Source organism: Melanostigma gelatinosum (assembly GCF_949748355.1).
Source record: "Melanostigma gelatinosum genome assembly, chromosome: 7".
Lineage (NCBI taxonomy): Eukaryota > Metazoa > Chordata > Actinopteri > Perciformes > Zoarcidae > Melanostigma > Melanostigma gelatinosum.
Genome location: NC_136640.1, coordinates 13,402,832 through 13,416,622, shown reverse-complemented (window position 1 = coordinate 13,416,622; position 13,791 = coordinate 13,402,832). Strand labels below are relative to the sequence as shown.

General features: G+C 43.6%; 1 protein-coding gene across 1 annotated transcript in view; it reads left to right on the top strand.

The window, feature by feature from the left end:
* The first annotated feature begins 2,080 nt into the window (after positions 1-2,080).
* Positions 2,081-13,791, top strand: part of sipa1l3 (signal-induced proliferation-associated 1 like 3) — a 59,943-nt gene continuing 48,232 nt past the window's right edge. The window contains exon 1 of the mRNA XM_079271837.1: positions 2,081-2,199. The gene's annotated coding sequence lies outside the window, so the exon portion shown is untranslated. The remainder of the gene's footprint in view (positions 2,200-13,791) is intronic.

The following is a 13,791-nucleotide window of genomic DNA, read 5'->3' as shown; positions in this document are numbered from 1 at the left end:
TAATAATGTCAATAATAATAATAAAAGTAATAATATTAATAGGAATAGGAATCGTCGCATGGGCGTGTGGTTACATCCGCGTAAAGAGGGACCGTCCAGGTCACTAACCCAATTTGGCGAGGAACTAAAACTCGCTCCCGGGACTCCGTGTTGGTGCTGCTCATCCGGCTGTCCGGAGGTCCGTCGTGTTCAAACAGACTGTTCCTCCAAAGAGACGTGACATCTCGAGCACCGAGCTGTCAGTCTGTGGGCTGGCTTTGCATCCGAATACACCGGGGTGACGTCCACATATACGTGAGAACAAGCGCTCCCTCTGTCACCGATCTACAAAACATAGCGATGGTGGAGGCGCGCGGGCGGTGTGCGTATTTACTCCCATCACGTGTTGCGCAGATCAGGGTGCAGCTCACCGTGCAGGGCGGAGAGGAGGACGGTCTGATGGTTGGAGCGAGACTAGACTGTGCTGGTGGTGAGCGAGTGCTGTTGCACTGTGGGTAATGTAGTACCTGAGGGATCTCCTGCTGACCTACATCTTTCTGGCCGCGCATTTGGCTAAATAATTAGCGATGTTGCAATCATAAGGGAAAGAATTGTCGCCAAAGTACATAATATTAATAAATATCATTGGTTTATTCTCCACTACAGTGCATTGCCCTATGAGCAATAGCTACAATGTATAGTGGTAATGTAATACAAGGATAGAGTGATTCATTCTCACTGGAACATATACATGGTCGAAGGTCAGTTAAAGAGCAACAGCCCCCGCTTGCAGGGATTGAGTATGTTGCTCAAGGGCACTTTGGCAGTTTGAGGCAAATAACGGAAGAACAGTGGATAAGGTTCTTTAAATACGCTGGAGCTTCACATGCACCTTTCCTGCAAAAATACTCCAACGGGTTTTTACTTTATGCAAGGAGATGATACATATAATATCATCATTTGTACTGATATGGATAGGATTGTGTATTCCTCAGAAAAATACATTACAGTTGTTGTAGAAGTAGTATTCCCACCCATAATAATTTAAGCTACACTGCCCCCTGGTGCCTAATGATGAAACACAAAGCATTTAGTGGAGGTTCAGTATCTTTTGCGTTTTCAGAAATACAGGTATCATTTGAGTCAAACTTAGTTCTCTATTTCAATTCATCCAAGCAGAAAATAAGGTTCAAACAATGTTTTGCCATTGTTCCAACTTTTTTTTGGAGAAATCACGATAATTACTGCTATCGCATTATCAACACCATCCTCTGGTGCAGAGACAGCTGCGGGAGCTGCAGACTTCAGAATAGATAGGTTGTAGGCTTTGGTCTGGTGTTACAGCTGATCAGACTGACTGCATTGTTGCCTTTCAGACCACAGAGCAGATATCGTTGCCGTTGCTGGCTTATACAATGTTAGTTAGACATTAAATGTCTAGTTTGACTCATCAAGATATGTATGCTACATATCTTAATTGTCATGGATATAATGTGGTGTAATGTTTATGTTTACCTGAATGTTTGTTTATTTCTGTCAAAGTACATGGAAGCAACGAATAAGCTGATTCTGATATCAGAGGACTGATTTTGTAAAGCAGCCACAAGGTTGTGCTGTTGACTAATTTGTGTGCGATGCAGAATCAAACTGCGACTATGCAGCATGCTACATATACAGAATGCTTCTCCAGTGTTATTTCCATGTGTTTACGCTCAGATGTGGTTTCTAATATTCACAGTTAATTCCTCGTATTTTCATTACACAGCCACACACACATGTTCTTATGTGCAGTCTATAGACTGTACATAAGAACATGTGTGTGGACGCCATAGACTCTATGGCGTCCACATGTTCTTATGTACAGTCTATGGTGTCCACACACATGTTCTTATGTACAGTATGGTGTCCACACACATATTCCTATGTACAGTCTATGGTGTCCACACACATGTTCCTATGTACAGTCTGTGGTGTCCACAGGTCCACAGAGTGGTAGTAACGTGCTGCCCCCTGTGTGTTACTATCAGTAGGTTGCGCACAACCGGAGCTGCGCAAGCGCAGTGAGCGTGCGGGTGGTTTCGGTTGAGCATTCTTGGCAGCCGTCTCGCTGGGTGAACAGGCAGTCGACCGTCGGCCGCAACGAGTGTTTCCACAATGCCTGGAGATTTATTTTAAACGGAATAGGAGCCGAGCCGAAACACCGGAACAGCGTCCGGTAAGGTGTGTACTCTTTTTTTTGGTTTTCTCAGAACAGTTTGAGCTGAAACAGGGCGACACATTCAAAGCGCTGGAAAAGTGAGCAGAGCAAACACCGAGAAGCAGCCGAGCAGACCAACTTCAGTGAATGCAGAGGACGAGCTCGTTACTACGTCAGTCTTTACTACCGGTAGTCTGAGCACCACCGGACACCGTCCACACACTTAGACCTCCGGGCTACCAGAGGCTAAAGACCCCTTTAGCCTCAAACACACCGCTACCCGCAACAATTCATTCACGACGAAATATTCTACAACCTTCCTGCTCATTAAGGTCCCAGTGCGCATGCCCACAGCACCGTACAGACTTTGGATTTGTAGTTTTTCTGTACCTGAGTTAATCACAGTTGTGAGGGCCAAGAGAAAACGTTAAGACTACAAGTTCCAGACAATGGGAGCTTTGTTTGGGAGCAACAGCGCTAGCCAGCTAGTTAGTCTGGACGAGCTCTGAATCTCGAGTAGTTGTGCTGCAATCGGAAGTTGTTGTTGGCTGGAGATTTGTTTCAAAATGAGCTGCGAGGGATATACTTGGCTGTGCGGGTACACCTTCTTCTATACAGTCCACGGGTTACACTTGCAATCTTTTATTTTGTAGGAGTGTTGCAGTAGTTATAAATGCCACTGGTTTAATGTTTTTAATGTGATCATAAAGGAGAACTGATCGTGGTTGAACATGCAGACTTTGTTCAGATGTCAGTGTGCACAGTAGAAATGTGTGTGTGTGTGCGTGTGCAGTCGAGCGTGTACGCAGAATGGAGTGGTGATGATGCCTCCCTCTCACAGAGATCCCCCCCCCCCCCCTTGTTGCTGCCGTATTTCCCAGCCCTCAGGAAACGACACGTCGAGTATCAGCATGATGGATCTGTCGTGGACGAGCAGCAGAGCATGGCAGCACTGCACATATTCTGGCCAACATTGACTCTGGTTGCCTCCCTTCTGGAACTAATGGAATAATTATTACCGGGGAAAATGTGAGAATGATGCCCTAATGCCTTACCCTGGTTGTCCTATTGCTGAACCTCCCGTAACAGCAGCTGAGCTGTCAGCACAATGGGGGAAGTCCTGCATGTCATTTTCCGTCTGAGAGAAAATCTGATTCAGAAATATATAGTTCTGAACTGTGTCGTTAATGTTGAATAGCAATGACACAAGTCGCCATATGATAAATCCAATTTCCTTTGATCAAAGGCAATGCTCCAGACTGCAGAAGTCTGTTAAATGCTCTCTGTTTATAGTTTACTGGAAGACATTTCCATGCTTGTAATGGTTGCTTGAAAATGTTCCATATCAAAGGCAAAACTGAGCAGACTCTCTTGCTTTCACGGCCTGTGAACTTATCAGTTTCTACAACTCCAGTGTTATGTGTTTTTCGCGGAAAATTCAAAGAATGTCAGTAATGACGCTTGGATCAAACCCACTGCTCTTGTGAGAGTTTCAAACATTCTCCGCGTTACTGCTCAGAACCGTCACTGTTGTATGCCACTTACTTTATTTTCTCCTTCATTCCTGTCTTCTTTCGTAACCTTCTACCTGTCTGACGAACACAAATTGATGGTTGAAGAAGAGGCTGTAGTACATGTGTAGTTCAGTACGTCAGCGTGTCCCTGCAAGCAGTTTTTTGATGGATGTGTAGAATACATGCGACTTCCAAGAGATGAAGCAAACCTGCAGAAAGTATCAGGAAGTTCAGACAGTGGTGGAGATTCATTGGAGTTAGGATCTTCAAATGCAATAACTCCTTAAATCCACTTAATACAGTTGGGTTTGATGCTTCTATGGTGTAGTTTGTAATGGGGCTTTTTTACACGTCACAGTCAAGGCAAGGGGCCAACAATAACGTAAAGGAGCTGTATTCAACAATCTGAACATTAGTGTAGCAACACACTACTGTGTAAATATATAGTGAAGTAATGTCTGTGTGTCTAGTGCATGTGAGCTTTCCCTACTGGTTAGCGGTTCGATGCCCAGCTCCTCTAGTCCCTGGCGGTGTGTCCTTGGGCAAGACACTTAACCCCAAATTGCTCCCGGATGCTTAGTTAGTCGTGACGGATGGGGGCACCTTGCATGGTAGCCTGCCATCAGTGTATGAAGGAGGGTGAATGACGTGTAGTGTTAAAGCGCTTCGAGTGGTCTGAAGACTAAATGACAAAATCCAAGGTATTTACAAAACACAATGTTTATGAAGTTTTGGTCGGGAAAATGTGTAATTCTGAAATTGAGACAATCAAACTTCCCCTTTCTAATCATACCTTAGATTTTCTCCAGAGTATGTTTTGCTTCCAATACTACACAGTTTTGTAAAAACTCCTGTCCAGAAATATCTGTATCAGCATGTTTGTTTTGGTATTTACGATATCCCATTATCCGTGCTAATCTACGCTCACTTCATAACGTTGGTCCCACGTCACATAGTTGTAAAGCACCTCCAGCGGTCGGCTTGTAGTCGTCTCCGCCGGGTACCAGATAACAAGCCTGTGATCTTGAGGAGCATCTCATATTTTGTGCTACTTATTTCAGCGTTTCATTGCAAACAGCTGCGGGAACAAAGGATCCCGTCTTCAAACGGAGCTGAACGTGGGCCACCTGAGTTATTTTGCCTGTAAACATTAAGTTGAATCACCGTATCTTGGTAGCGGTGACTCATCAGTTGGTGGTATTTCCCTCTTCTTTTATTCTTGACACAGGTTTTAAAGAACTCACACACAGGTCTTCTGTTGGGCGAACAATACATTTCAAAGAGTTTTTTTTTTTACTGTGATGTTTTTAAGGCAGCAAAAAAAAAACGTTTTCATCGGCAGCCCTCCTGCTGTTTGTCATTTTGAAACGAAAAGCCTCTTGCCAGGTTTCTATTTAATCCTCAGAGGCGTCTTAGTTAAATATAAGTTAGTTAAATAAGAAATGAACAATTGTGTGTTTTCACGGTATGCAGAAGAACACACACACACACACACACACACACACACTCACTCAAACAACATCCATCACTATCATGGGGTGTTTCCTGATAGGTCACAGAGGGCGGACGATAACTAAGGCTAAATATCCCATCTGGTCTGTTTCAGGGTGCGTGTGTGTGTGTTTTATAGATGATAGTTTATAGATTTCAGCCATTGAAGTATACCGCAAACTGCTCTCCCTCTCTGATGGTTTATTTTTTTTAAACCAACAATGTGACGCATTTGAGGTTCAACAAATGTCAGTGGTTAATCCGAGTGGCTCAGCAGCACGTGTCATCACACCTGCATCACAGCCGCTTCACACCCGGGGTTGTCTGTGGTGAGTAGCTGTTTCTATTTAAGTTTATTTTAATGTTTCTGTTTTTCTGATATTTTTTATTTAATTGATAATATACATAACAAACCGATAAAAACTATCCTGGAGATGACCAAGCCCTCCTTAAACCTGCCACACGATCTCCAAATACTAATACAATAATAAATTATATCATACTATATATATTATACTATGATAAATAGTCAGTGTCGTCACTTTGATTTAGTAATCCAACTCAATTCACACAGCTACCTCTTAGATATACAAAATGATCTCAGACTAAAAACTAAATATATTATTTATTATTCGTATTTGTGTAGCAGATTAATTTCAACCAGCTGTTAAAAGTGCTTTACGTAAGTTAATAAATACATTACATAAAAAAACACAGCAAAATTGAAATAAATTAAAATAGTCAAAAAGTATTGGACTAAAATTTAAGTTACACGACACTATATCATATTCACATAGTCTGCAAACAAAATTGTATCCACAAGAAAGAGACGCAGACACAGAAACAGAAGAGAGTGACCTGTGTGGGCGACAGCCAGTGTGGATATGAAGATTTTGATTTGTTAATTATTTCATGTAGTGTAGATCTGTGTAATTATGGGCTTTAGCTGTGACCAATAGAGCACCACAGTGGTCGATTAGAGTCTGTGTGAACAGGATTGGCCTCAAATCACTGAAAAACATCTCTGCAAACCTGAATGTGCAACAGGTGCAACTTGAATGAAACTGAAAGCACTCTTCCAAACTGTCTTGTTTACTGTTGGACATTTCAGTTGAGTAAATTATAATTTACTCAACATCTATATGCAGTATATATATATATATATATATATATATATATATATATATATATATATATATATATATATATATATATATATATATATATACATACACAGTTGTATATATTGGGATTGTTGTTTAAAAGTTGTAAACAAACTCCTGCACTCTGTCTAACTGGCAAAAATATGTTTATTTGCCAAGTCTCAGTGCTAGACCGTCATCAGACAAATGTTTTGTGACAATGAGAAGCCATGTTAAACGGAGTGGCTGCAAGTCTGCAATTAGTCACGCATGTGCAATAGGAAGTTATCAATGCCAACATCGATTTACCCCATGACCATCACCAATACATATATGGAGCTAGACAATGAACGGCCTATATAGTAAAAACCATATATGTGTCCCTAAACGCTTACATTAAATGGGTAGATTCCTATAAAATGAAAGATTAAAGCCCCAAAAAGAGGATTCCATCATGTTTAAACACCATAAATGAATAACTACCAGCAGTAACTGAGACAGTGTGCGAGAGTGTTATTTTGTTGTACTCCTATTCGAGGGATTCAACTGTAACAGCAGTCTAATGTAAAATGGGTCAAATGAGTCACTGCGCAGGCGTTACCGTTTAAGATGAAATAGCATCAGACCACCAACAGTAATGCAAAGCCCCCACTCTCTCTGATGTATGTGCCTCTCCCGAGGGTCTTATCCATAAGTCGGCGTGCGCGACGGCGTCAAGAGGTCAGAGATCTACAGAAAGAGGAGCACACCAATGTTTCCTGAAACCAGTCTGTGCTTTATGGCCTCCTGTGCATCTATAAAACACTTGCTAGATAGGCAGTTGATCTATAAAGCCTCCCTCCTCTTCTTCTTGTTCTTCTTCTTCTTCTCACTCCTGCAGAGGTCAGATCGCCTCGAGGTGTTGTTTACCAATCTGTGTCTTCTTCACGGGAAAGAGGATGAATCAGAAAATCACACTTCTGCGAGTAAATGTCTTATAATGTCCCCGCGTTTGCCTAATAGCGCCGCCGGTGTGCCGCTTCCATCTCTCACAGAGGGTAGAAGTATACGACGGCATAGGTGTCACAGGCTACATCTTTCTACTCCTCTCTGCTCCAGGTATGTTTGGCCGGGGTAAATATAGCCTGCATGGTTTTAGCGAGAGGATAAACACAGATGTTGAGGAGGCCTTTTCTTGCCACAGGTCGGCCTGGTCAGCGCTGGTAGTGGAGAGGAGAGATCGAGAGGGAATGCCTCACCATCCATCCACAGCACACTTAAACAGGCTTGTTGGACTCCACACTAAGCTTTCGTCGGGGGTTAATGGATGTCTACATTTGCTACAAATCATTCCGACAGCCTGACAAAGTGCTGTACATAAAGAGTGATTCATGCATCGCTGTCCATTTAGTAATTTCAAGCGGAGGCCACTCAGATTTACGAACGGGTGTTCACCTAACAAAGAGCTTGTGTATACTCGGCCCTGTCAGGTGAGGAGTTTACGCTTTGATCTGTGTTTATTGAAATAAGAGGAGAACGTTTTCACAGAAAGCCAGACGTGACTGTTTGGGTTCTATCTCCATTCTCACGCCGAATCCAAGGCCATAAGGAGCAGGAACCGCTGCGATAACGGTCTATAGTCTGTGAGCAGCACTGAATGTGTTCATCTCCGCAACATAAAGAGCTGTTATCTGTTACTCTCCCACCCTTTATTATGTTCCTCTCTAGCCTGTGTTCCTCTTTCAAAGGGGACGGATGATGTTAAATGGAGCTTCAGTGCTGTGCTGTGAGAGACAGTGGAGGATAGAAGCGCAAATCATGCATTTGATCTCCAGGGAACAGGCGTTTGCAAAGCATTCAGAGACACAACCATTAATATGAATTGTCGTGCCGCTAAGAGGAGCAGCGGACACCTTTCGCTCTGTAATGTCTTTATTGCCTTTAGTCCTTCGACTTCTTGTTTCTTCTGTCTCTGGACTTGAGTTTGTCTGCTTCCTTAAGGCAAAGAGCGAGTTGTTGCACCTGCTTCATATCTGTCCCTAACTGAGCCCTCAAACACATGGTTGTGTGTGTGCGTGTGTGTGTGTGCATGTGCGTGCATACACAAAGAGCTCTGTCACACACCAGCATAGCAGAGATGTTCTGGAAAGAGGAAATCCTGCATGACGGGATAAAGAAACAGCTGATTCTGTCTCCATCTGCTTTTAATGGAGTGAGGAGGAGTGAATTAACCTTGTGTGCCCCACACACACACACACACACACACGAGCTTGACCATCACACGACTGTCAAGGAAGGCTTGAGCTCACTACCTCGCTCGTCATTTGACTCTCAGCTGCAGCAGAGAATGTAAAGGCCACGCTAGAGTTAGAGGTGATCGTCTTTTCAGGGATTGTTTTCAAGGAAAAGCCTCTCGAGGGTGGGAGTTAGTTAGTTTTTTTGTCTTATATTGTTGTTCACTGAATATATTTTAGGGTTTTTGACCGTTGGTCGTATAAAACAAGACGTATAAAGACGTCACCTCGGGCTCTGAGAAATCACGGGCACGTGTTCACTACTTTCTCACTCTTTTACAGACTAAACGATGAATTAACAATCGAAAAACAATTGCCAGATTAGATGATAACAATTATTAGTTATTCGTTATAATTTCTGTGTTGCGTTGACCATATGATCACACCAGGGCTGCAACTAGTTATTATTTCATGTCCAATTAATCTGATCATTAATTTTGTCTGTTTAAGGACAGAAATTGAAGTACTTCTAAAATTGTGATCACTAGTTGACATCCTAACATTGATTATTTTGTCTTTGTATTTATTTGACGAAAAGTTCGCAGCTCTAAATCTTACCAGGGAACATAAACGCACAGATGACTGATAGATTTTTATATTGGAAGAAAAGAATTTTTGAAATGGTTGATCCAGAATGTGAATGAGAAAGTGTAAAAGCCTCAATCACTGAATCAACAAAAGACTGTGATGACCCAGCCCACTACATGTGAACAATGAATCAATTCTTCATCGTAAAACATTTCAGTTTCCCTCTGCAGAGAAATAAAAGCATCTTTGTAGCCCCCGGACACCTCCTGTGAAATTCCATCTGTATTTTATTTGGAGGCGCTTGCTGTCCTCTGCGCTCCTTCTGGCTCTCTGTGCTGCAGGAAGTGAGTCCGTACTGAGGAGGATGCAAATGTGTGGTGGAGATGAGTGTTGCTATGAATCAGACAATAGTCATGGGGGGGGGGGGGGGGGGGGCGTACTCGTCACAAAGACGGATGACCAGTTCACAGGACATGAGTAAAAACATTCCTTGTCTCTGGCATGCAGCCTATATCCTGGACTTTGTCTTTGCACATTCATTTTTGGCATGGTTGAGTATTTGCTCACCTCCAACTGCTGCTGGGGAAAGAGAAAACGGTTGGAAAATGGGCGTAACACCAAACACCATCAGGAAGCTTGTAGATATATTTACATGTTTCCCCCCTCAGGATGTTTTGCCTTTAAGCGACATGCTCGTCTGTTTAAAACACAAACGGCCAAACACACAGTCTCGTGTGTGTGTATGTGTGTGTGTGTGTGTGTGGTTATGTGTCTGGGAATGGGTGAGTTTCAAAGATGTTTTTAGTTGTTTTTTTCTTCTTTTGTCTCATTGTAAAATGTTTCATGAAACCACATAAAAAGTCAGTTTTCTTTCTACTCCCTAATTTTCTGTACATGTGTGCAGAGAGGCATGCACACACACACACACACACACACACACACATATATATATGTATATATACACATATATATATATATGTATACGGCCTCCCTGTCCCTCTGCCTCTTCACATCTCTCATCTCAGGCGGTGACTGCTGACTGTGGAGCCATTGTTTTAATGCTAATTGAGTATAACTTGTTCATTCCACGAATGCCTCTCGGCCCAGTTTTTTATGGTACTGTTGTGTCCAAATGTGTATTTCTTTCCTCCTCATTTCCAAATGAGATTTGATATCCGAGGACGGAGGCCGTTTCCACACAAGCTCATCTGGTCTACTCTGCACATAGAGGGTATGGTGACGCTAATGTGTTTGTGCCGTTGATGAGGCTGGGCAATATGTGAAATGAGCTCTCAGAGTGGGACATGAGGGGATTTCAGAGAAACATTCTGTACACAGCAGGTTTTTTAGGCGGGGGGGGGGGGGGGGGTTAATAACTATACTGGTCAGAGGTTTTCCTCCACCATCTCAGACCAATGCTATGATATTGAGTATCTTTAGTGTAGCATTGCCAACGTGATATGTTCATAATAACTCTATTTTTGTAAAACACATTTCAAATCGATCCAGTGTTAAGTCACACAAAGCAGTAGAGAGGAGCAGACATCTAGTACCGTACACACGTCTTCTCTACTTTAGCTTTTCTTTTTGCTGAGCCTGAGCAACTGTGCTACTGCACGTGAGAACTCGCATGCCTTCCAGTGCTGTGTATTTAAATGCTTGATTAAATAGTAATTAGCCCGGCTGATGCTACCCTTTGAAACACTCGCATTGTGATGCTCAGCTCAGGCTGTTTTTAGTGACTCCACTCTGCACAGTTGGCTGCTGCCCAGATGCTCTCAGATCAAACTGCACTGCTGTAAGTAATGGGGGACACTATTTGCTGTCTTTGTTTTGATGCAATTGGTGTTTTATGATTCTGAATTGCCTTGTTGCTGAAGTGTGCTCTATAAATAAAGCTACCTTGGCTATTAGCCAGCAGAGACAGTGATGCTAACGCTGCATTTCCACTGCATGGTACGGCCCGACTGCTCAACTCGACTCACCCTTTTTGGGTTTTCTATGAGCAGAAGTTGTGGATAGTACCTGGTTCACTGTACTTTTTTTGTCACCACCTCCGCCGAGGTTCTAAGCAAGCTGAGCCGATGAAATGCGGTGCAACTGCTCCTCGGTGCTTTGTTAGGAGTGTGTGCAGCAGTGACGGCCTTGTTAACTGTCCCATAGGAGTAGGTCAGAGAGCAGTGGGGGGGGGGGGGGGGGGGGGCAGTTTGGGTGTTTCTGCACACAACAGTAGAGCCTCTTATCATCGTGGGAGAGGAGGAGACGGATGAGCTGATAGCTCAGAGGGAGAGACGTGACTTGGCAAGGGAGGAGGGAAAGGAGCCCACAGACAAGGAGAGGCTAAAAGGGAGGCCTGTTGGTGTAAGAAAGCCAGCCCATGTGCTCCCACCTCCTCTTTCGCCTCCTTAACGTGTCGTCCTCTCTTTTCTTTCTCCCTTTTCTCCATGACCTCCGCAGCCGAGCTCTGATTTAAATAAAACTGTGTGGGCCGGTGTGTGAGGAGAGGCTCCACCTGAGAAGTGATAATGATAATCACAAAAGACAAAGACGGAGAACAAAACAAAGTGGAAGTGAGTAGTTGTCTCCGGAGAGATTGTGGAACGGATCTCCTCTCGCAGTGATGAGAATGATAAAGAGATGTTGAGAGACATTTTGTTTCTGTTACGAGCTACCAGGTGACTGTGTGTGTGTGTGCGTGCTGAAGGTCACTGCTATCTTCCCGCTCCTGGATGAAACTCTTGACCCACTTTGTTGCCCAAAGGCACACAAACACCCACACCGTCTCCCCTCTCCTCCGCCTCAGACATGCACTTAGGCCACCTCGTGAACTCTTGTCACTGCTCTCAGCCCAAACACCTCAGCTCATACATGGCTGCGTCCATTAAGCGCATTACTGACATGCAACTAGTGCAGACACTCGTGTGCACGTTTGTCCACAGAGGGCTGTGCTTTTCCAGTGGTTCCCACGTCTGGATCTGACTGAAATGTTGGCAGCCCTGTGGGGAGCCTCTAGGATTTCTTTCCTCCCACTGCACAGTTCATAAAGTAAAAATCAACATTTTGGGAAATGCACTTATTCACTTATTGTTAGGCGAGAAGATTGATACCATTCTTGGGTTGAATATGAACCTTGAGAAAGGAGGTGCTTAGCTCAACATACAGACTGTAAGCAGCTAGCCGGGGTCTGTCCCATCCACCATCAGCTCTAAAGCTCTCTCACTGACATGCTGCATCTCGTTTCTTTGATCTGTGTCAAAACCAAAATGTGAAAATGGCAAGTTGTGGTTTCACCGGAGGGTTATGTGCCGGAGCTCAAAAGTTAATCCACAGACACAAAGTGGCAACTCTCGGCAAAATAAAGTGAATAATAAACCCTTTTTAATAAACCCTCCTCTCGCCACCTCTCTGCAACTCGGGAAACAACCAGGCCAGTGTACGCTGTTGTGTGTACATGTGCAGCTCGGTGTGGCTCTACAGCCATGCGTGCTCTCACGCATGGCTGTAGAACCACACCCTGGACTCACGCCACTCTTTAAACCAGAGAGAGAGAGAGAAAAGTGTTCAATGATTCATATTTAAGAATTCATAATTAGTCATAATCATAAGGGTTTTGGAAATGCATAATTAAGATAAGCATAAAGTGTTTTAGGATTAGTAGCTAGATGGAGAATTTGAGACATGAAGCTTTTGCCAAAAGTTGCAAAGTCTTATCTATTATATGGAATGTTTATCATAGAGGGATTACACCATAACTGACAGTCATTGAATGTGTTAGTAAACTCAGGGACAGAAAGGCAGACAGGCGAATACACTCCTGGAAGTTAGCCAATAGGAATTGGGATAAACGGAAGAGGAGGTGTTTCGAACGGATGTGGGTGGTTTCATTTCAAGTCTTTTTCTCTCTCGCGTGATGGCTCTCAGAGGACGGACGGGTTTTATACCTGAGGAGCTGAGTTGAGTTTTTTGCAAACGGGGTTTTATTGATTTAATATTTCATGAAATAGTGTACTTCACTGTAAATACTATACTTGCATCAGTGGGATTAAATTCCTTTTAATTGTAAACCAGTTTTGGTAGATTTATTGTTGCAGCGTGTCCACTGTACAAAGCAGCCGGACACGTGCTCTGGCCTCCTCGCTGTGGAACAGACTCAAACTTCCACACCCACTAACAGTGATGCCTTTTGGAACGCAGGGTGAAGAATGAGTAAAGTGGCAGCCGTGCAGACCGTCACCAAGTTTAAAGGAACAAAGTGATGGTGATGTGGTACAATCCCTCTGCTGGAGTGTTTAATTTGGTTCTGGTTGGAACAGACACACCTTCCACTCTGCTGTTATTACTGGCCAGATTCCACGTCGGAGATACTGCTGCTGGGTCAGATGCCTGAGATAGTTTTGAGGGGCTGAGATCTCTATTGACTAGTAAACTCCACCTCGCCTCCGCTGTGTTGATTGATACGGCAACCTGAAACCAACAAGCACGCGTGAATTATGGCCGCTGCTGCAGCATTGGAACTATATGCTGGCTCAGAGGGGAACGGCTTTGAGAGTAAATCCAGGTGGACCTTCTGGATTCTGAAGGGAAGGTGCTGAAAGAGCTTCAGCCACATCCTGTGTTCATATTGGCTAGTTAGGACACACATGCACACACACACACAATGCTGCTGT